The following is a 21807-nucleotide window of genomic DNA, read 5'->3' on the forward strand; positions in this document are numbered from 1 at the left end:
CTTTAAACTTTCCAAATGATTCATCTTTATGTTTTAGTAAACCAATCCATCACATTCTAGAAAAATCACCAATGAATAAAATGTAGTATTCTTCTCCACAAGGTGACTTTTTCCTTGTTAGTCCACACAAATCAATATGAATGAGTTCAAGAGGCTTACTTGTTGATCCTTCTTTGGCAATGAATTGAACTCTGGTTTTCTTACCGAATTGACATTTTGTAGATGGTATTTTCTGTGATGATGATATATGGAAGATCAAACAACCTTGAGCCTGCATGATTTTCTTATTTGAAAAAAGCTTAGATGTCCCAATATTCTGTACCATAACCAGTTCTCTTATATTTTTCTTAGATAACATTGTTCTTGGCCTCCTTTTAGTATATATAGATTGCTTGGAGTTCTTGTACCTTTGATTATGGTATTTTTTGTGTCAATCTCACGAACAACACATTCTTTTGATTGAAACACAACTTCATTTCCTTGATCACACATTTGACTAACACTCAATAATTTATTCTTTAAACCATCAACATACATAAAATCTCTAGCTTTAACCTTTTCTTTTAGATAAACAGAACCTTTACCCTTAATGACAGTTTGTCTGCCATTTCCAAAAGAAACATTCTTGTCCTTTTCTAGAGCATTGTATGAAATGAGTTTATCTTTATCACCTGTCATGTGTTTTGAGCATCCGTTATCAATGTACCATTGATTTTTTTGTCCTTCTGCAAATAGAGCTATGCCACATCTTTCTGCCTGTAATTCCATCTTTTTCCATACCTTGGAGTTTGATGTTGTTTGCTCCTTTTGATATGTTGGCCAAAATTTTCTCCTTCATTTAGATTTTTCATGGCCAAAGTTATTGCAAAATGAACATTCAATTTCATCTTCAAGAGGTGAAAAGTTTTTATAAGAGCTCTTCTTGATTCCTATCATGCTCCTTTGTTTTTTTGCTTCTCTAGTCATGATAGTTTTGTAAGCAACACATTTAGTAACATTATGAACGAAGTTATGGCATGAAAAGCATTGTCCATTAAAGGAGAAATTTCTGTGATCATAAATCTTTTGTATTGTTCACCTTTTGGTTAGTGCTTCTATTGATGTGCACCCTTAGAGTAAAATGAGCATGATTTACCTGGGGAGTACCTTTAGGCTATTGCTGAGGATTGATGCATTATTGGCTGGTTTTTGCTGCATTAAGATAGATTCTGGTGATGGCTGAAGACTTTTCTGATTGGGATGTTTCTCTAGTGTATCCAAAACTAGTCTTTATAAGAGGAGAACGTTGAACCTTGATGATTTCATCTAAGGTTTCTGATCCTTTAGCAAATCTAAGATTCAAAGATTTTTTCTTCTCAAGTTCCTTTCTTAGACCCACTACTTCGCACTCTAATTTTTCATTGTTCTTTTCCCTTTCCGTGAGTTGATGTGTCAAAGTGTCTATGATTATATTCTTTTCTTCCAAGTAGATTTTGAGTTGAGTGATTTCTTCAAGAAAATCTTCTTCTTCTAAGGCATCCATGAACTTAACATTTTCATAAGCCATGAGTAGTTTAATATCTTACTCAGATTCATCTTCATCACTATTAGACAGGCCATCACTATCTTCACGAGTATAATAACTTCTTCTATTAACAAATTGTTTCCTATTACCTTTTATAGAATCATTTCCTTTGTTATGGTTATCTTTATGAGGACATTTAGTAGCATAATGACCAACTCTACCACAAGCAAAACATTTGAAGGGAAGCTTACCTTTGAATCTTCCAATACCTAATTGAATTTTCTTCACAAAATTTACCTCATCTTCTTCTGATATATATCCTGATTCCTTGAGATCTTCCTTTTCTTTTCCCTTCGCAAAGGCTTTGAAAGAGGCTTCTCAGATTTCTAATGGACCTCCTTTCCTCATTTCAAAGGCAGTTAAAATTCCATGAAGTTGAACAACAATAACAAATTTTAGATCCTACTTCTCTTCAATGGTAGATACTTTTGACTCAAATTTGGAAGATAGAGATTTTAAATTTTTCTCTACTTTAGTAGCCTCTTTTATTTCTTCACCAAGATTCTTCATACGATTTACAATCACATATACTAGTAAAAAGTAACTAGAAATACTTTCATCACTATGCATCTTGGGACTTTCATATTGAATTTTGAGAGTTTGGAGCTTAGCACAATTTACCTGGGAGTCTCCTTCGTAGCTCTAAATGATTTTATACCATATTGTTTTGGTTGTGTTGAGCTGCATGACTTTGATGAATTCTGATTCTGATAGACTTCCCAATAATGAATTGATGGCTTTGGCATTGATTTCATATGATTTACCTTCTGTTGGATCTATGGGGACTGCTGCTGTATATTTGTATCGTCATTCTACAGTTTCCCAAACATCAACTCCAAGTGACTGAAAATAGACTCTAGTTCTTATCTTCCAATATGCTAAGTTATTTCCATTCAAAATTGGTAGTGTGATAGACCCCATTCCTTCGTGATTACTCATCTTGAGAGATCTTCCTTCAAGCAATCAAGCTTCTTCTAAAGGACCTGCTCTGATAACAATTGTTGGGAAAAATACTGAGAGGGGGGGAGGGGGGAGAGGGGGGGGGGGAGTGAATCAATATTTAAACTTTCACAATAATATTTTTTCCTTTTCAAACTGTATATGCGATTTTTCAGAAACCAAACAACGTATGCCCACACCTATAATGAATGAAACCAACGTATAGATAATAAACTTGTAAAACAACTAATTCATTGTCTTTTGAACTTAAATCAGATTGTGATGCATTTACTAAGGAGTGAACAGATGCAGTATGAAAATAATAAATCAACACACATAAGTAGCACACATGAACAACAGGATTTTTCAGGTGGAAACCCAATGTGGGAAAAAACCACCACTGTTGTCTTCTCCTTATAAAAAGTGCTTACAAGTTTTGTATTGGTGCAGACTTTTTCGAGTATGCAGACATCTACCTATTGAAGGCTACAACCTTCACTCATTTTCCAGCTCTATCGGAAGGGAGCTCCAACCCCCTAGCTCTTGTACTAGCTGATATGTTTACCAGTACGTAGGCACTGACCTATAGAAGGCTACAACCTTTAATCGTCCTCCAGTTGCTACTGGAAGAGAGCTACAACCCCTTGGCTCTTATAATGGCATAAACTTGTACCAGTACGTAGGGGTGGCCTATAGAAAGCTACCCCCTTCACTCTTCATCCATGGACCACGTTTCATAAATTTTCAAAGTGGATACTCCTGGTACACATCAACAAAATATGTAGACCACATTTCATCATTTTTTCATATTGGACCCATCAGTAACATTTAAGCTCAAAATCAATCACCACAACTATGATACAACCATCCAATACAACTACATCAACCAATCACTAAAGCCCATCAACTCTGAAGAAAAACACAATTAATCAATCTAAATAGTGAGATCACTATCAGCAGAACACAGAGTTGAACCCAAAACACTGCATCAACAACCAGAACCAACTGCAACCATAAAAATCATATGTTAGAATGTATACGCTACTTCAATGAGGACAACCTGTGTGCATTCACTACTTTTTATAATCCAACCTACGTATATCTCTAAATATGCTAAATCATAAAACCTCTAAACCAAAAACTCTACTACCCAAAGAAATTATGAATATCTACTATCATATTACAGAGTTCTAAATAGATAGCAACAAAGATCGTCCTTCTTACTCAATCAATCAGTTAACTAGACTCAATCGCCTTATACAATCAATTTTACTTCAGATCTAATGAATACATCATTGACAAACAACAGTAAAAAAGAAAAATTGATCAGATAAATCAATCATTTCTTAACAACAAGACCTTACTCTACATACGCTACTTTGAAGTGCCAAACCTACGTGTATACATGTCTTCACCGAGGCGAACCTGCGTATATATCTGCAAATAATGACTTATAACTTCACATCTTTTCAAGACTTCAAATATAACCAGATCATAGCATTTAAATGATAAAACATGCATTAGCACTTAGATCCAGCCTATCCATTATTAGATCATGCAATGATAAGTCATTTCAGGTCTCATGATCCTGATCCAACATTGTATCCAAGGGTGCGGATGATGTTTCAGATCATAACCATAAGCCTTACAACACAAAATATACTTCAAATAGAAGTATTCATGAAAAACCCTTTCACTTGCACATTTAGCCCTTTGATCTTCTCCTCATTATATACTTAGAGCCTTTGTCAATACCATGCACCAAAAAAACACTTAGAACCTATGGTATTCTTAGATAGGATCAAGTAACCATTATTCTGGTCAATATTGTGGGCTAATACCATGGTATGGACCCTTGGTATTCTTTAACCTTAATTTTCCATCCCATACATGCTTTTTCTTCTATTAAACTACATGCATACTTATATGTTCCTTTTATTCTATGTACCCACGTGTATACGCTACCTGGACTAGGTTAAACAGTGTATATAACTTAAAACATTCTCTTTCCTCAATTTCTTGATTTTCATCTGTAATCCTTTGTCCCATCATCATGTTCTTCTATACCATTACTGTGTTACCTCTGAATAGACTTGTTACAATGTGAGTTTCCCTTTATCATTTCTGAATTGACCCGTATGTAGGTTTCCATCAAGGATAACACATGTACCATAATGCCAATATGGGTTATATGTTTTTTCTCGATTCTAGATTGAGATTCAGGACCTAGCTAATTATTTTCTTCCTTCTGTGTAGAATTATAATGGAGATTATGGTCTAAGAGGGTTGGCTTGAGAGGGTTGACTCAACCTCATCTTTGAATTTGAGTTACATTTCGATGTGTTGAAACTTCATTTTCTTTACCATGCTTCACTTTACACAAGCAGGTGTCGAAATGATATTTTTGAACATATTTTCTTCACCTTAATACTACATATCTAAATGGGATAAATGGGAAAAATTATCAGGGTCAAAGTCATCAACGCTATGAGACTCAAAAGGTTCTGAGTTCGTTGTTCTAGAACTGGTCGAAACCCCACAATGGTTTTCTTCTCTATCATTAACCTGAAGTTTTTTGAAATCATTCCTACATGGGAAGGACTCCAAGGAATCCCTATATTTAGACAAATAGTGTTTAACCAATATTCAAATTAACCCATGATGAAATAAGGATCGCTCAAGGTTCTTGAGACAAACTTTTAAGTAAATAAAATGGAAGATTTAGCTTAAAGCGAAGAAACGCCATTAACAGGTGGAAATGATACGGAGAAAGTGCCTAATAAAATAAAGAAAATCTTGGCATTTGGGTTTAAGAGACTGAATAGGCATACCTTTCACATTATAAGTGTAGTTAACAAAGAACCCTCATTAAATTTTGTTCCTTTTTTTTTTTGCAATTCATTATACAAATTTTCCTTGTAAATCCATCCATATTTCAGCACTATCAATTAATGTGAATCACCATTGATGTGAGTTATTTTTATTTTTTTGATCCATCAAGCAATCCTTCCTCATTAATAAAAAAATATCTCTTTCTAAAACTCAACACATCTAAAATAGGAAAGAAGCCTAATGGAATCCCCTGGTTCCATATAACTTGATTCGAAGTCTGGTGTCAAGAACAATGATCTTCTATGAACCTATTTACATCAAAAGAATTATGAATCAGCATTAATGTGAATCATATCAATTAATGTGAATCACCATTGAAGCTAGTTCCTTTTCTTTTTTTGATCCATCACACAATCCTTCCTCATTAATCACAAAATATCTCTTTCTAAAACTCAAAACATCTAAAATAGGAAGAAAGCCTAATGGAATCCCCTGGATCCATATAAACTTGATTCTAAGTCTGGTGTCAAGAATGATGATCTTATATTAATCTATTTACCATTGAAAGAATGATGATCTTCTATGAACCTATTTACCATCAAAAGTATCATAACCTTTTTTGCTTATTAGACTACTTTGCAATAACCTTATTACTATCATTTATAAAAGTCATGTTGAACACACTTTTTTCATGTATTTTCATTTTTTTATATGGGTCTACTCAAAAGTATGCAAAGTGGGTATTAGTTGGATGCAAAATTCAAGGTGTCTACACTCGAAATTTGAGTAAACCTATAAGGAGATAAATAAAAAATACAATTAAACAAAATAGTTTTCTTCTTTTCCCTCCAAAATATTTACCATTGGAGATTACACCACCATATCGAATCTTATTGGTTATTTTAAAGTTGATTTTGTTAGTACATTTTTTGTTTTGAGGCCCATTTTTTACCTTAAAATTCCCCTAATGGACATATCTTGCAAAGGTTTTGTTTTTTGTAATGTGTCACTTGAACATGAAGCTCTTCTTCATGACACATATCACAGCTTATCAAAGATATTATGTTTATGACAACACAACACTTCAAATAAACAATTTTTTAAAAGAATTGGCTAAAATTTCATTCTCTTGACTTCCAAAATTATTCCTCTATGATTTTCATGCCCATCTCGTTTTTACTAGAAAAAAATCACATGAGATCAATTTTTCCTTCCTCATGTGGTATGACATTTCCAATAATTTTCCATCTTTATGATATATTGCATTTCTTGAAACTTAATTTTCAATAATATACCTCACATCACCATAATGTTTCTTACTCTAGGATGGAAATTTTCTTTTGTCGCAACAAAGACAATTATTTTTTCTACGGAAACTTTTCCTTTATTTCACTTTTCAAAAAAATTATTTCCTTCACCAATTTTCGTTAAAAGTTTTTTTTCCATTATTTAGGCAACATAATCGGAGGTAAGTTTGATTGTAGTGATGTAGAGAGTTGTAAGCACAAGCAGATTGAGATAGTCAATGACCCTTTCAAGAGTAAGAGGTAAACAATTGGACCATATGATCACACCCATGTTTAGTCTTCTAAGTTTTTAAGCTCTATGACACCCAAAGAGGCCAACTATTTCATTGTAGTTAGGACAACATGTTTGTTAGTCCTATTCACAACTTTATGTCCAAGGGAGATGGGGAACTCTTATAATGCTAATACTATGACAACCAATATGAGGATTTCGTATTGCATCTATGAAAGAATGTTGAAGGAATCCATGTAGCCTTCTATAAATATACTACAACAAGGATTTTCTATGTATTTTATGAAATTCATGTTTGCATTCTATATTGTTGCACGAATCGAATTTGAGGGCACGAGAAGAGCAGAGAATTGTGCACAATCACATGATTATAAATGGGTTTTATGCCCAAACTTTTATTGGATAATAAAACGATTGACATGTGTGACAAATGTGTATGCATGTAGGAAGAACACTAAGTGTTTGACAAGATTTTGCTTCTTGGAACTATTTAATTAGTGGGCTTCCTAGGAGGCCTTGGAGAAGAGGTGATTTATTTCTTTGGGTATATGAAAGATGAAAGGATAACAATCGATATGAGCACTTTTCAAGGAGTTCTTTTAACATGCTATTGATAGAGTTTAGTGGATTTGAGTATTGGGTCTTGTGAAACAGTGGAGAAAGAATGTAAGAGGCATATTGTAAAGCTTTTATACGTTTTGATGTGTCACCTAAACATAAATCTTTTCTTCATGCAACATATCATATCTTGCCAAAGATCTTATTTTCACAAGAGAGCACATCAAATATATAATTTTTCCATAAAACTTGGTCATAATTTCATTTATATGTCTTCCAAAAGTTATTCATATGTGATGTTTCATGTCCATCATGTTTCTACTAAAAAAGCATTGCATCACCTCATTTTTCCTTTCATTCTCTGTATCTGCATGCTCTGTATCTACATCTGAGTGTACTGACAGCTTTGCAGAGCAAAAACACTAAAAGAAAATCGAAAGAATAAAAGAATGATTCATTAGAAAATAGGTTACAATGCTCATGATATAGCATTACTGGGTGAAGATCCCAAGGTAATGCACCATAGTGGTGATCAATTTGAAGACTCAACACCTATAACAAGTTCCGGAGAGAACTAGCCAGTTTCGGAGTGAAAGGAGGAGCAAATCAGGGAGTAAATCATGCAGAAGAACTAACCAGTTGTGTAGTTAAAGAAGGAGCAAATCAGGGAGTAAATCATGCAGAAGAACTAACCAGTTGCAGAGTTAAAGAAGGAGCAAATCAGGGAGTAAATCATGCAGAAGGAATCTTGCATGTAGTCCCATGCTCTAACTAAGTGTCCGCATGTAGGTGTGTAATACTTCCAACACCCCCCTAAACACCACTATGGGGAAAAATAGAAAATGGGCCCTGGCAACTAAGGCCAAAGGTCACCCAAAATACAGTGCAACTTATACTAAAATTGAGGAAAGAGTGAAAACCTCATGTGAAAAACCCCCCCTCAAAATACAATGTAATCAAAAGAAAAGAGGAAGAAAAGACAGTTGCTAAGCAACTGTGTCCTTCACTCCAAGATGATTGTGTAGAGAGTGAAACTTTTACTCAGTGAATGTCTTGGTGAAGATGTCTGTAGTCTGTTCTGCGGAAGGACAAAACTACAAATCAATGACCCGATCATGTACTAAGTCTCTGATGTAGTGCATATGGATCTCTATGTGCTTCGTCCGCTGCCGCTGTACTAGATCCCTGCAAAATTTGAGAGTGCTCTGGTTGTTACACCAGATAACAATGGGTTGGTAAAACTGGACACCCAACTCAGTGAGGAAGTGCTGTAGCCACAGAGCCTAAATGGTGATGTTGACTACTCCTCTATACTCAGCCCGAGCTAAAGAGAGAGTAATAGTAGCCTGATTCTTGCTCGACCAACAGATAGGGCTAGATCCTAGACTAAGTGAATATCCAGAGGTGGACTTGTGATCAATGTTGTCTCCCACCCAATCAGAATCTATGAAGCCAAGGAGATTCAATGCAGTGCCTGCTGCATAGTGAATCCCGAAGTTGATGGTGCCCTACACAAATCGGAGGATGCGCTTGGCAGCATTCCAGTGTAGCTCATGTGGCTCCTGTATGTATCTGGAAACTGCCCCTATTGCATATGAGAGATTTGGTCTGGAGTGGGTGAGGTACAATAAGCTCCCCACTAGCTGTTGGTATTATCAACTAATGGAGTGTCACCTCCATCCTCAAGGTGGACCCCAGACAGAAAAGGAGTCAGTGTTGGCTTGCAGTCAGTCATGTGAAATCTCTCAAGGAGATCCCGTGCATACTTAGCCTAAGAGAGTTTGATGCCTGTGGCATCCTGGCTGATCTCAAGACCAATAAAGAAGTGTAATGGACCCATGTCCATCATCAAGAACCTATCATGCAAGGCCCTCTTGACTACATCAATGGCTGAAAATGAGCTGCCGGTGATCAAGAGATCATCCACATACAAAACTAAGATAAGAAGAGAATCATGTGTCCTGAGCATGTAAACATTCAGATCAGACTTACATCTTTCAAAGTTTTGTGATAAGAGAAAAGAATCCATCTTCGCATGCCAAGCTCTCGAGGCCTGCTTAAGGCCGTAGAGAGATTTCGTTAGTCTGCAGATCAAAGATGAATCTTGAATGAAACCATGTGGCTGCTCCATGTAAATCTCCTCTGATAGGTCTTCGTGAAGAAAGGCATTCTTCACATCCATCTAATGTACTTCCCATCCTTGGGCAGCTGCAATGGCAAGCGTAAGGCATATGGAATCCATCTTTGCTACTGGAGCAAAGGTCTCGTCATAATCAATGCCATGCACTTGTTGGAAGCCTTTGGCTACTAGCCTTGCTTTCCGTCTGGTGGTTTGTCCATCTGTAGCACTCTTGGTCCTGTAGACCCATTTGCATCGAACAAGTTTCCTTCCTGAAGGAAGGGGGACCAGATCCCAGGTCTGGTTCTTGAGGAGGGAGTTATACTCCTCCTCCATGGTGGACTCCCAAGATGGATACCCAACCTCCTCAGCATAAGACTGTGGATCAAAAGACTAAACCAAATGACAATGTCAGGATGGCAATGGTTCAGTGGCAGTGAGGGCAAGAGGAGGCTCAATAAACTCTGAGCTAGTCCTCTGCAGATTAGAATTATCCCCCACAAGACCACTTATAGCACCTGTGTGGTCTTGTGCATATATCTCACGTAAGCTACATGTTCTCTGATTTATGACAGGGGAATTTGATTCATTACTGGAAGCCCGATCTGGGCTTGGATGTGGATCATCATATCCATGCACTGGATTTGTATCTGAAGACTCTGTCTCAGCATTTTCATGCTCTACTATGGTATCTGCATGCTCTGTATCTGCATCTAAGTGCAACGAGTCATCATCTCGGACATGAGGTATATAAAAGGTATCTGCATGCGGTAATTGAGGTGCATGCAAGAGACTTTCCTCAAATTTAACACTTCCCTCAATGATGAGCTTGTCCATACAGGAAATCAGGAGTCGGTATCCCTTCACACCATCAAGGTATCCAACAAAGATGCACTCAATTCTCTATGGTTCAAGAGCTTTCCTCTTTTCAGAGGGGATCCTGGCCCCTCGAGAGCCGAAAACACGGAAGTGAGTGACCTCTGGTTTAGTGCCGCTCTAAGCCTTAAAGGGGGTTTGATCCTAGACAGACCTATGAGGAGATCTGTTTTGGAAGTAGTTAGCAGAATTAAGTGCTTCAACCCATAGCTTATGAGGTAGTGACTTAGCATGCAACATGTAGGAAGCCATCTCTTTGAGAGATCGGTCCTTTCTCTTAGTAACTCCGTTTTGGTGCGGAGTGTATGGAACTGTGTACTGCAACTGTATGCCAGACTGAAGCCAAAGCTTCTGAAGTGCTATGTTAACATATTCCCCTCCATTGTCTGCATGGAGGGATTTGATATTTCTCTCTCACTGTGTCTCAACTAGTGCTTCGAAATCTTCAAAGTGCGTAAAAACTTCAGATTTGTTCCTGAGAAGATACACCCAAGTATACCGTGAGAAATCATCAATAAATGTGAGCACATACGTTTCTCTGTTGATGGAAGGATGAGGAAAAGGCCCCATGAGATCACTATGGATTAGATCTAGAGGAGAGGATGCTCTGTGAGTCTTGCCAGTGTCAAACCTTTCTCTGGGATGTTTGCCAAGGACACACCCTTCACAAACTCCTTTGGAGAAACTGATATTTGGCAAGCCATCCACCATCTCATGCTTGCTTAGCTGTTGCATATACCTGTAATTTAAGTGACCAAACCTCTCGTGCCAAAGCCTACTACTATCATCAGCATGTGTAAGCAATAAGGAGGATTCAGATTCAATAAATTCAGAAAATGTATACAGTCTAGCTCCATTATTTACCTCATTGGTTGAAATTTTGGAGCTGCTTTGTAGATCATATATGTTCACTGCATCTGGAGTGAATTCCACTCTCTTTTCGGTGCCAGAATGAGTGCTCTGCTAAACTAAAAGAAGGTTTACCAAAAGTTTTGGAACATGAAGCACATCTTCAAAGCTTCCATGTAAAAGTTCCACTCTACCTTTTCCAGTGACCTCAATAGGTGAGTCATCTCCCATGAGGATGGGAGGTCCTTTGCATGCATCCAAAGAGGAATAGACTTCCTTTGCAGCAACCATATGATGTGATGCACCAGAATCTATAATCCATGCATCAAGGGAAGAATTAATTGCAACTAAAGCATGAAAATTGTTACCTTTCCTATTTGGCGGATCCTCAGTTTTCTTCTTGGCGCCATGAGGGATGTGGTCCCCAAGGTTGTGCTTCTAAAGGATTTCTGCCATTTGGTCAATTTTTTTCTTCATGCAAGAGGATTCTGGATGGAATCCTCTTTGACAGTAGGTGCATCTGTTTCCTTTCTTCCCTTTCTCATTTCTTGAGCCAGAGGAGTCATTGAAGGGCTTGGTGTATCCTTCCTTCTTTGGATGGGAATGCGCATTTCCCTTGTCTTTTTGATGCTGATTTTTCTGATTTGAATTAGATCTGTGATTTTTATTATGGCTGCCATCATGCACAACAAGTGCATGAAATTTTGGAAGTTTGATTTTCCCCATGCCAATGAGTTTATCTTGCTCAAAAGTAAGGGACACCATGAACTCTTTGAGAGAAGGCATAGTGTAGGATTTACCTGTTACGAACCTTAATAAATGAAATGTAGACACAAAGACGAAGTATTCCGGTCTGAGCTTTGACATAATAGAGAGAACTTGGCGACTCGCCTCCTTGGATTTGTCAATTCCACAACCCTTGAGTTGTAGCAATAGATCATTATATTTGGAGAAGAAGTATTGAATTCTATCATAGTTCTATGGATCCAATGACAGTAGCTCCACTTCGAGCAGATGTCCTTTCATCTGATCCCATTTCTCATAGAGTTCTTCAACCTTTTTCCAAATATCATTGGGAGTATTGCAGGCAGATAGATGAAACTGTAACTCTAGAGAGATGCAAATGCATATGGATCCATGGGCCTCATCCATACGGTTGAGGTACTTGGATTTCTCTATGGCTGAAGTGGGTTTCACTTCTACGGCCATGGTAATCCTATACAACTCTTTTTGACAAAGGTATCGAGCCATTTGGTCCTTCCATTCGTGATAGTTGTACGGTGTTAGGATCGATGCTTTGGGAAACTCCATTTTTCTATCGATCTTCGATCTCCAAGCTATAATACCTGCAAAATAAAGTACTGGTGCACCTTTTATCTAGCAACCTGTGGGCTCTGATACCATTTGGAGGTTTGTTGTTACACCAAAACCTGTAGGTGGTTGGTAAACGTTACAAACCAGTAACTAGGATCCCCAGGGTGGAAATTACAGATTCTATAGAGGTGCGGTGATTTTTCCAACATCTTCCTCTAACAATTTGGGATGGTCCTTCATGCAACACTGTATGGAAAAAGCCAACTCTCCTCAACCTCTCTATGCTTGCAAATAATTAGCAACCGTTCAAATAAATTACAAGCACCTAAGGACAGAGACCCTACATTGGATTACAAGAGATTGAGTACCCTGCCTGGTAAGTTTTGATATCGTTCACCAAACGCCCTGTCAAGCATATCAGATATACAAATTTGGATCAGTAACCAGCTTGGGAGAGTATGTGATCTGTATGAACCTCTCCAGTGAAGAGAACACCAATCAAAATGACGATTTTTAGTGGTATTGACACATTAGAAGTCTTTATGTATTCATCGAAGGATGACACATATTCAACTTCAAACCATTCTGCTTCTTTCGTGTATGCTTCAAGCTGGATCTCCCACTGCCATATATTATATGACCCATAAATCCATAATCAATATTTAATTATATCTTTGTAGAAAATGAAAAACTTGTGTAACATCAAAATTGTAAACATAGTGCGTACTAAGTGCCAAATGTAGCCTAGCACATTATGCCCTTATCTCTTGCAACCTTCTTTCGCTATTTCATTTACCAGATTCTACAGACCCAGGAAGCATATTTTAATGTGTTCCGACATTCGGTCTAACAGAGAGTGATCCCATCTATAACAAAGATGACAAATAGGCATGAATACATAGTTTAGCAACCACAATAAATGCAAAAATTTTCATCTATTTTTAGATCAAAGGAGATTTAATATATTAAATATCCACATTTTAACTGCTTCTGTGAACAACTTGATGTCTTCTATAGATCCATAAGCATCATATAGGTCACCTAAAATGATAGGGTAGGTGGTATATTTGGTAAAGGCGGCTCTACATGAAGCTAGCTTTGGTTCAAACATAGAAGAGGAGATTGAGAAAAATATTTCAGCAACACGATCACGTGTGAAATTAAGCTCTGCGAAACTTGATGATTTCCACCAACTTTGACCAATGAGAGATACACTAGCTTAGCTTATACTTACATGAATTAAACATTGAATTAAACAATACTAGCCTTAAGTGATTGAAACATCGAATTAAACAATAGTAGCACCTTCGAAGCTCACGAAGCTCCTTTTGGTGTGTAGACTGCACATTATTGAAGCCCAGTTTGGCCAGTTCTAAATATTTGTCGTCGTTAATCTATGGCATCCTGCTCCCATCAATTATACATTAAAATACAAATGGTTTACTATTTAGCATGTTGGAACCAATATTGGGTTCAACAGTATTATATTAGAAATAAATATTTTAAATTTACAATCTTACTTATACATGGTTTCCCAAGCCAAACATCGTTTGACCCGTAATGTTTAATGTAGCTTATGAACTCTAGCCTTGGTAGACTCCTAAGCCATGGATATTTGAGGGCATACTCCACCTCCAAATAAAATTATATATATATATATATATATATATATATATATATATATATATATATATATATATATATATATATATATATATATGTTGGAAATAATATTGAGAGGTTGGGGGGGGGGTGAATCAGTATTAGCAAATCACTAAATTTTTCATTTCCATACTTAGATTCATATATGCTACTTCAGTTAAGGGAACCCGCGTGTACATGCAACTATGTTTAATGCAACTAGCGTATATCCAGTAAACTTATGATTCAGTTAATCCATTATATGTTGATCTTTAATCAATGCATCAGAACTTCATTAATCATATCAACAGTAAACAGGTGCAGTAAAATAGAACAGATCATCACACATAAGAAGCATACATGAACACCATGATATAAGGTGGAAACCCAATTCTGGACAAAAACCACCTACTGTTGTTTTCCTTAATATAAGAAAAAGATGTTTACAATCTTGTACTGGCACAGACTCATACCAGTACACAAGCACCCACCTGCAGAAGGCTACAACCTTATCTCATTCTCTAGCTACTATTGGAAGGGAGGTACAACCCCTTAGCTCTTGTACTAGCCGATCTGTTTACTAGTACGTAGGTGTGGCCCTACTGAAGGCTACAACCTTCTTGATTCATCACAACACCATAATACGAAGGCCACGTTTCATCCAATTTTCATATTGGACCCATCAACAACATTGAAGCACAAAATAAATCACCACTATAATACAACCATCAACTACACTTGCATCATTCATTTCTAAATCATCGAACACTGAATCACTGAAACCCTGTCAACAAAACATAGTCACCAGAACACAGAGCAGAACACAGAACTCTACAACAACAACCAGATCCAACTACTACTTCAAATATCATATCTCAGAATGTATACACTACTTTGATGAACCAAACCAGCATGTATACGTGCTTTTACCAAAGCCAACCCACATACAGATCTGCAAATACTTACTCATAACTTTGCAACTATTCCAAACATTAGTCATACCCAAATCATAACATTTATACAATAAAACATGCGTCAATAATTTAGATCTAGTCTATCCATGATCAAACCACATAATGATAATGCATTCCAAGCCTTATGATCCCGATCCATCATCCATCATCAACCGCATAGGTGCATCCTTGGTTCAGATCAAACAAAGCATCACAAACCCATAACCAGCATACTAGATCTCACACTTCATCAGATATTCAATCCTTGCACCCTTGCACTTTGGCCTAATGATCTTCTTCTCCTTATATAGGTTTAGGCCTCTCTCAATACCATGGTCCAAAACCATGTAGGACCAATACCTTAAACCCAATACCTAGGGTCAATACCTCGGACCAAATACCATGGACCAAATACCACGGACCAAAACATAGTTTTCCGACATGTACGCACCTTTCCTTCTATGAAAGTGCGTGTGTACGTTATACGCACGCTTGTATATAGTGAAAATGTGTGTATACATTACTTGGTATATAGTGAACCTGCGTATATACGTGACTTGGTATATAGTGAACCTGCGTATACCTTTCTTTCCTCATTTTGTGAGTCTGAACTGTGATCTGTCATCTGAGTGAGTTGTCATCAAGGACAACACTTGAGTCATACCTGTATCGTAATGCCAACAATCTCCTCCTTTGGACTTGATGGCAACAACCACACCAAGTCACTCTCCCCCTTTGACATCAAGGGCAAAGGGCAGACCAAGATATTCTCTCCCTTGATATACATTCTATTGTCCATACTCCCCCTGAGTACATGTTGAAATCTCTGATTAAGCTCTTTGTACATGCTGAGATGTACCAATCTGTCCATGCTTCCTCTGAGCACATTTTAATCGAACTCCCCCTTTGTACATGCCAAGATGTACCAATCTATCCATGCTCCCCCTGAGCACATGCAGAGTCTGCAAAGATATTTTTCAAAAGAATAACATGACTCTATAACTCAACTAAGTGAGTATGCTCTTCCTATCACCAATGGCTCATACATACATCAATCTCCCAACCAAGTGGGGATACACCATTTTGACTCATCCACCCAAGCAAGTGGGGATATACGAAATGTTTATACATGATTGAAATAGACATTATTACATCATCCTTCCCATGCAAACTGGGGTTACAAATTACATCATATAACTCATGGGTCTTTAAAATAAATACATGACATTTTTAACAAAGACCAACGACCTAAACAAGACCACGATAGTCATCAACAACTATCATACACCATATGATCTGCACCATAAACATCTCTCATCAACATCAGCAACCTGTAACCTGCAATACCATTCTTTTGACCAACCAACGATAAGTAGCAAGATGTATCATTTAGCCACATAAGAATTATCACCAAAGACTTCTAACCATAATGCCAACAATTCATTATTCGAAGCATATGCTCCCCCTGAACCTGTGCCATCTCTTCAGTGTCAGATCTAATCATGCATATACCAGCAAGAAGTATCAAGGCATAATCTTCATCAAGTTGGGATGAAAAACACTTCTAAACAACATCTTATGAGTACCAACACATTTCCACACATCATCAGCAGATTGTAACCATTATCAAACAGAGCAAATAATGGACTGAATCATATCAGACTTTTTTTCCTGAGTCTATCCCACTGCTTTTCCTCAAACCAACATATACGTGACTATGCAGCTTCTAACTCGTGTATACACATGACTTGTATTCATGAAACTTGCGTATGAGATTTAGAGCATTGAGGTTCCACACTTACATCTCCCTCTGAGTATGTCATGTCTGTATACTCTGCTATGCCACATCTTACTGACTATACTTCCTTTTTCTTCCATATCTTCGATCATGATGATGTTTTCTCCTTTTGGTATGGTGCCCGTACTTTGTTCCTGCATTCCTTTGCTATATGTCTAAGCTTGTTACATGCATAACATCTTACATGTTTCATATTCCTTCTGTACCAATCAACAGCTTTGTGACCAAACATATTGCAAGAAAAACAATATCCCTTAAAGTACCTGGAACATGATGATCTTTCTCTGTGATGGTCTTGAACCATTCTATTTCTGCATTTGGCTGCAACATGTACAAAATTATGACATACATAACATTCAACATTATTCATCGGAGGAAATAACCATCTATCACTTCCATATTTAGGAGCAAAAGATTTTCTTTCAAGATTACCTTTCCTTGTTTGTTGATGGGTTTGACCTCTCATCTCCTTGTTGAGGATTTCAGATTTTGCATTAGAGTTCCTTGTCTCACCTTGTGAGCTAGATTCACCTTCAATAGACTCATAAAAACCAAGACCAATTTTGATAGCAGGTGACCTTTGACTACTAAGGATATCATCCAAAATCTTAGTACTGTCTTGAAATCGTAATAGTTTATCTTTTTCTTCTAATTTACCTTTCAAGATATTTACCTCAACCTAATGTTGTTTTTCCTTTTCCAAATATTGCTTCTTCAAGATTTTTTCAGACTTTCTTCCTTCTTCCACTTGTTGCATTAGTTTGAAAATCTCATTTTCTTGTTCTTCATTCTGCTCCTACAACATTTGACGTACTCTAAAGGCACACTCCAATCAAGCTTTTAAGCTGATAACTTCTTCTTTGAGGGCACTCTCCCTTTTGTTAAATAGATCTTGTTGATCTATGAGTTTATCTAATGCCTCATTTTCTTGCTCATCTTCAATCTGAGGTGCTTCAGAATCTAAATACTTGCTTCCACTCAACGGCAGGCTGTCATTGTTCCTTTGAGCTATCTTCTTCTTCTGATGCACTTTCTTTCCCATGGTTCTACGGATCTCCTTCAAGCGATCAAGATTCTAGCAAAGGACCTACTCTGATTCCAATTGCTGGAAATAATATTGAGAGGGGGGTGAATCAGTATTAGAAAATCACTAACTTTTTCATTTCCATACTTAGATTCATATACGCTACTTTAGTTAAGGGAACCTACGTGTACACGCAACTGTGTTTAATGCAACTAGTGTATATCCAGTAAACTTATGATTTAGTTAATCCATTATATGTTGATCTTTAATCAGTGCATCAGAACTTCATTAACCATATGAACAGTAAACAAGTGCAGTAAAATAGAATAGATCATCACACTTAAGAAGCACACATGAACACCATGATATAAGGTGGAAACCCAATGCGGGACAAAAACCACTTGTTGCTATTTTCTTTAAGATAAGAAAAACCTATTTACAATCTTGTACTAGCGCAGACTCATACCAATACGCAGGCATCCACCTGCAGAAGGCTACAACCTTCTCTCATTCTCCAGCTACTACTGGAAGGGAGCTACCACCCCCTAGCTCTTGTACTAGTCGATCTGTTTACTAGTACGTAGGCGCCGACCTATTGAAGGCTACAACCTTCTTGATTCATCACAACACCATAATATGAAGGCCACATTTCATCCAATTTTCATACTGGACCCATTAACAACATTGAAGCAGAAAATCAATCACCACTGCAATACAACCATCAACTACACTTGCATCATTCATTTATGAATCACCGAACACTAAATCACTGAAACCCTATCAACAAAACACAGTCACCAGAACACAAAGCAAAACACAGAACTCTGCAACAACAACTAGATCCAACTGCTACTTAAAATATCATATCCCAGAATGTATATGCTACTATGATGAACCAAACCAGCGTGTATACATGCTTTTACCAAAGCCAACCCACATACAGATCTACAAATATTTACTCATAACTTTGTAGCTATTCCAAACATCAGTCATACCCAGATCATAACATTTATACAATAAAACATGCGTCAATAATTCAGATCTAGTCTATCCATGATCAAACCACATAATGATAATGCATTCCAAGGCTTATGATCCCGATCCATCATCCATCATCAACCACATAGGTGCATCCTTGGTTCAGGTCAAGCAAAGCATCACAAACCCATAACCAGCATACTAGATCTCACACTTCATCAAATATTCAATCCTTGCACCCTTGTACTTTTGCCTAATGATCTTCTTCTCCTTATATAGGTTTAGGCCTCTCTCAATACCATGGTCCAAAACCACATAGGACCAATACCTTGGACCCAATACCTGGGGTCAATACCTCGAAACAAATACCATGGACCAAATACCACAGACCAAAACTTAGTTTTCTAACATGTACGCACCTTTCCTTCTGTGAAAGTGTGTGTGTACTTTATACGCGCCCTTGTATATAGTGAAACTTTGTGTATACACTACTTGGTATATAGTGAACCTGCGTATACCTTTATTCTTCATTCCATGAATCTAAACTGTGATATGTCATCTGAGTGAGTTTCCATCAAGGACAACACTTGAGTCATGCCTGTATCATAATGCCAACATATATATATATATATATATATATATATATATATATATATATACTCATTGATGTCAGGTTGAGTTAGTAGCAAGAATGAGATGTTAAAAGAGTTGGAAAATTCTATATACATCTCCCCTAATGTTCTCATCCACATTTTCCAAAGCACTCCAAAGATATCTTTGGGTGGAGAGTTCTTCTTCTTCCATGACCGTTTCTCTTGAAAATGCAACGTGTGATCAACGATTGACGTTTAACATGTCCTTTACTCCTCTCTCTGTTTGACCCAAGAAGCGAAAGAACTCACCATTCTCATCTCTAGAAGTTTTTAAAACAACTACCAATAATGATGCTTGCAAATGATTTGACAGAATGAAAGAGCTTAAATCCTTGGTTGTTGGCACAGTTTAAAACTAAAACTTGGCTCTTCGTGTCAGCATTTTCATTTACCTGCAGATACATTGTATCCATGTAGTCTTAATATTCAAAGTCCCATGGCCGTAACATAAATATCACCAACAGGATTCTCCCTAGCCCATCCAATGCCTCCTTCATCCCAATCGCTATGCATCAATTTCAAATATTACTAACGTAGATTTATCTTAAGCACCAATCTAATATGAATTTAGAAATATTCAATTTCTTCACCCTCAAATTTTTTTAAGAGTGGATAATATTGAAATGTTTTGTATACTTTTTCTTTTCTTTTTTTACTTTTGGATTTAAAATAAATAATATTTAGCAGTGATAAGAAAAATTTCAACTAACAGAGTTACATACATTATACTGAACTATAGAATAAGCCTCTAAAATTTAAATTACATCATACTGAGTTGTAAAATAAACCTCTAAGCTCAATTAAATCGAGGCACTAATGAGCTGATGAAGAAGTGAATAGTATAGAACACTATAAATTATGAGATTTTATCATTTCTCTCAAAACTAATAAACTAAATAAAAACAAATAAGCATACCTTGCCGAATTTATAACCTATAAATAAACAAATGACATCATATTATTTGAAAGAAATTTGACTATGAGGATATAAAATTGTGAGTTCTTTGACATTAGAAAATTTGATGATAATGTGTGTATCTTATGACTGTGGCTTTTCCTCCAACCAATAAGTATTTTTATCCTGTTGACTTTCCCTAAGCTTATTCATCAATCTTAATTGGTCATTTTCCTAATGAAGTTGTCGGTTTCTATGCTCTACATAGGGAACAATAATAGTATAATGTTGCTCCCAATACATACTTTGAGTAAATACATCCTTATTAGCCTTGTGTTGACAATGGCTATCACAATTATCATCATCCTTATGAGTTCGAGTATTATCATAAAAAAATTAAAAATTATGATTTGGTTGGTGCTTATTTTTCTTCAGCATAGGCTTGTCTAGAGACTTGACATCAACATGGACTTATTCAGCAAGGACTTTATTTCCACTATTTCGTTGTGCTCTAGATATTCTCTGGGTTGTTGGGAAAAATAATAAGAGGGGGTGGGGGGGTGACTCAGTGTTTAAACTTTGACAATAATAATTTTTCCTTTTCAATCTGTATACGCGATTTTTTAGAAATCAAACAACATATGTCCATGACTATAATGAATGAAACCAGCATATAGATAATAAACTTGTAAAACAACTAATTCATTGTTTGTTGAACTTAAATTAGTGTTTGATGCACTTACTAAGCAGTAAACAGATGCAGTAAGAATAGAATAAATCAACACACATAAGTAGCACACATGGACACTATGATTTTTCAGGTGGAAACCCAATGTGGGAAGAAACCATTATTATTGTCGTCTCAATCTTCAATCTTATTACTATAAAAAGTCTTTATAAGTTTTGTACTGGTGTAGAATTTTTCTAGTACGTAGGCATCTACCTACTAAAGGCTACAACCTTCACTCATTTTCTAGCTTCTACTGGAAGGGAGCTCCAACCCCCTATCCCTTGTATTGGCTGATATGTTTACCAGTACGTAGGTGCTGATCTACAGAAGGCTACAACCTTTACTCGTTCTCCAGCTGCTACTTGAATGGAGGTACAACCCCCTAGCTCTTGTAATAGTGTAAACTTGTCCCAATACATAGGAGCCAACTTATAGAAGGCTACCCCCTCCACTCTCCCTACAGGGACCACATTTCATAAATTTTTACACTTGATACTCCTCATACACATCAACACAATATGTAGGCCACGTTTCAACAAATGTTC

General features: G+C 36.8%; 1 pseudogene; it reads right to left on the reverse strand.

The window, feature by feature from the left end:
• Positions 1-12770: 12770 nt before the first annotated feature.
• LOC149229590 (monofunctional isopimaradiene synthase, chloroplastic-like) lies at positions 12771-20150 on the reverse strand (annotated as a pseudogene).
• Positions 20151-21807: the final 1657 nt, after the last annotated feature.

The sequence above is a fragment of the Pinus tabuliformis genome, chromosome J (assembly GCF_031772625.1).
Source record: "Pinus tabuliformis cultivar Carrire ecotype Pingquan chromosome J, CPIR1, whole genome shotgun sequence".
NCBI lineage: Eukaryota > Viridiplantae > Streptophyta > Pinopsida > Pinales > Pinaceae > Pinus > Pinus tabuliformis.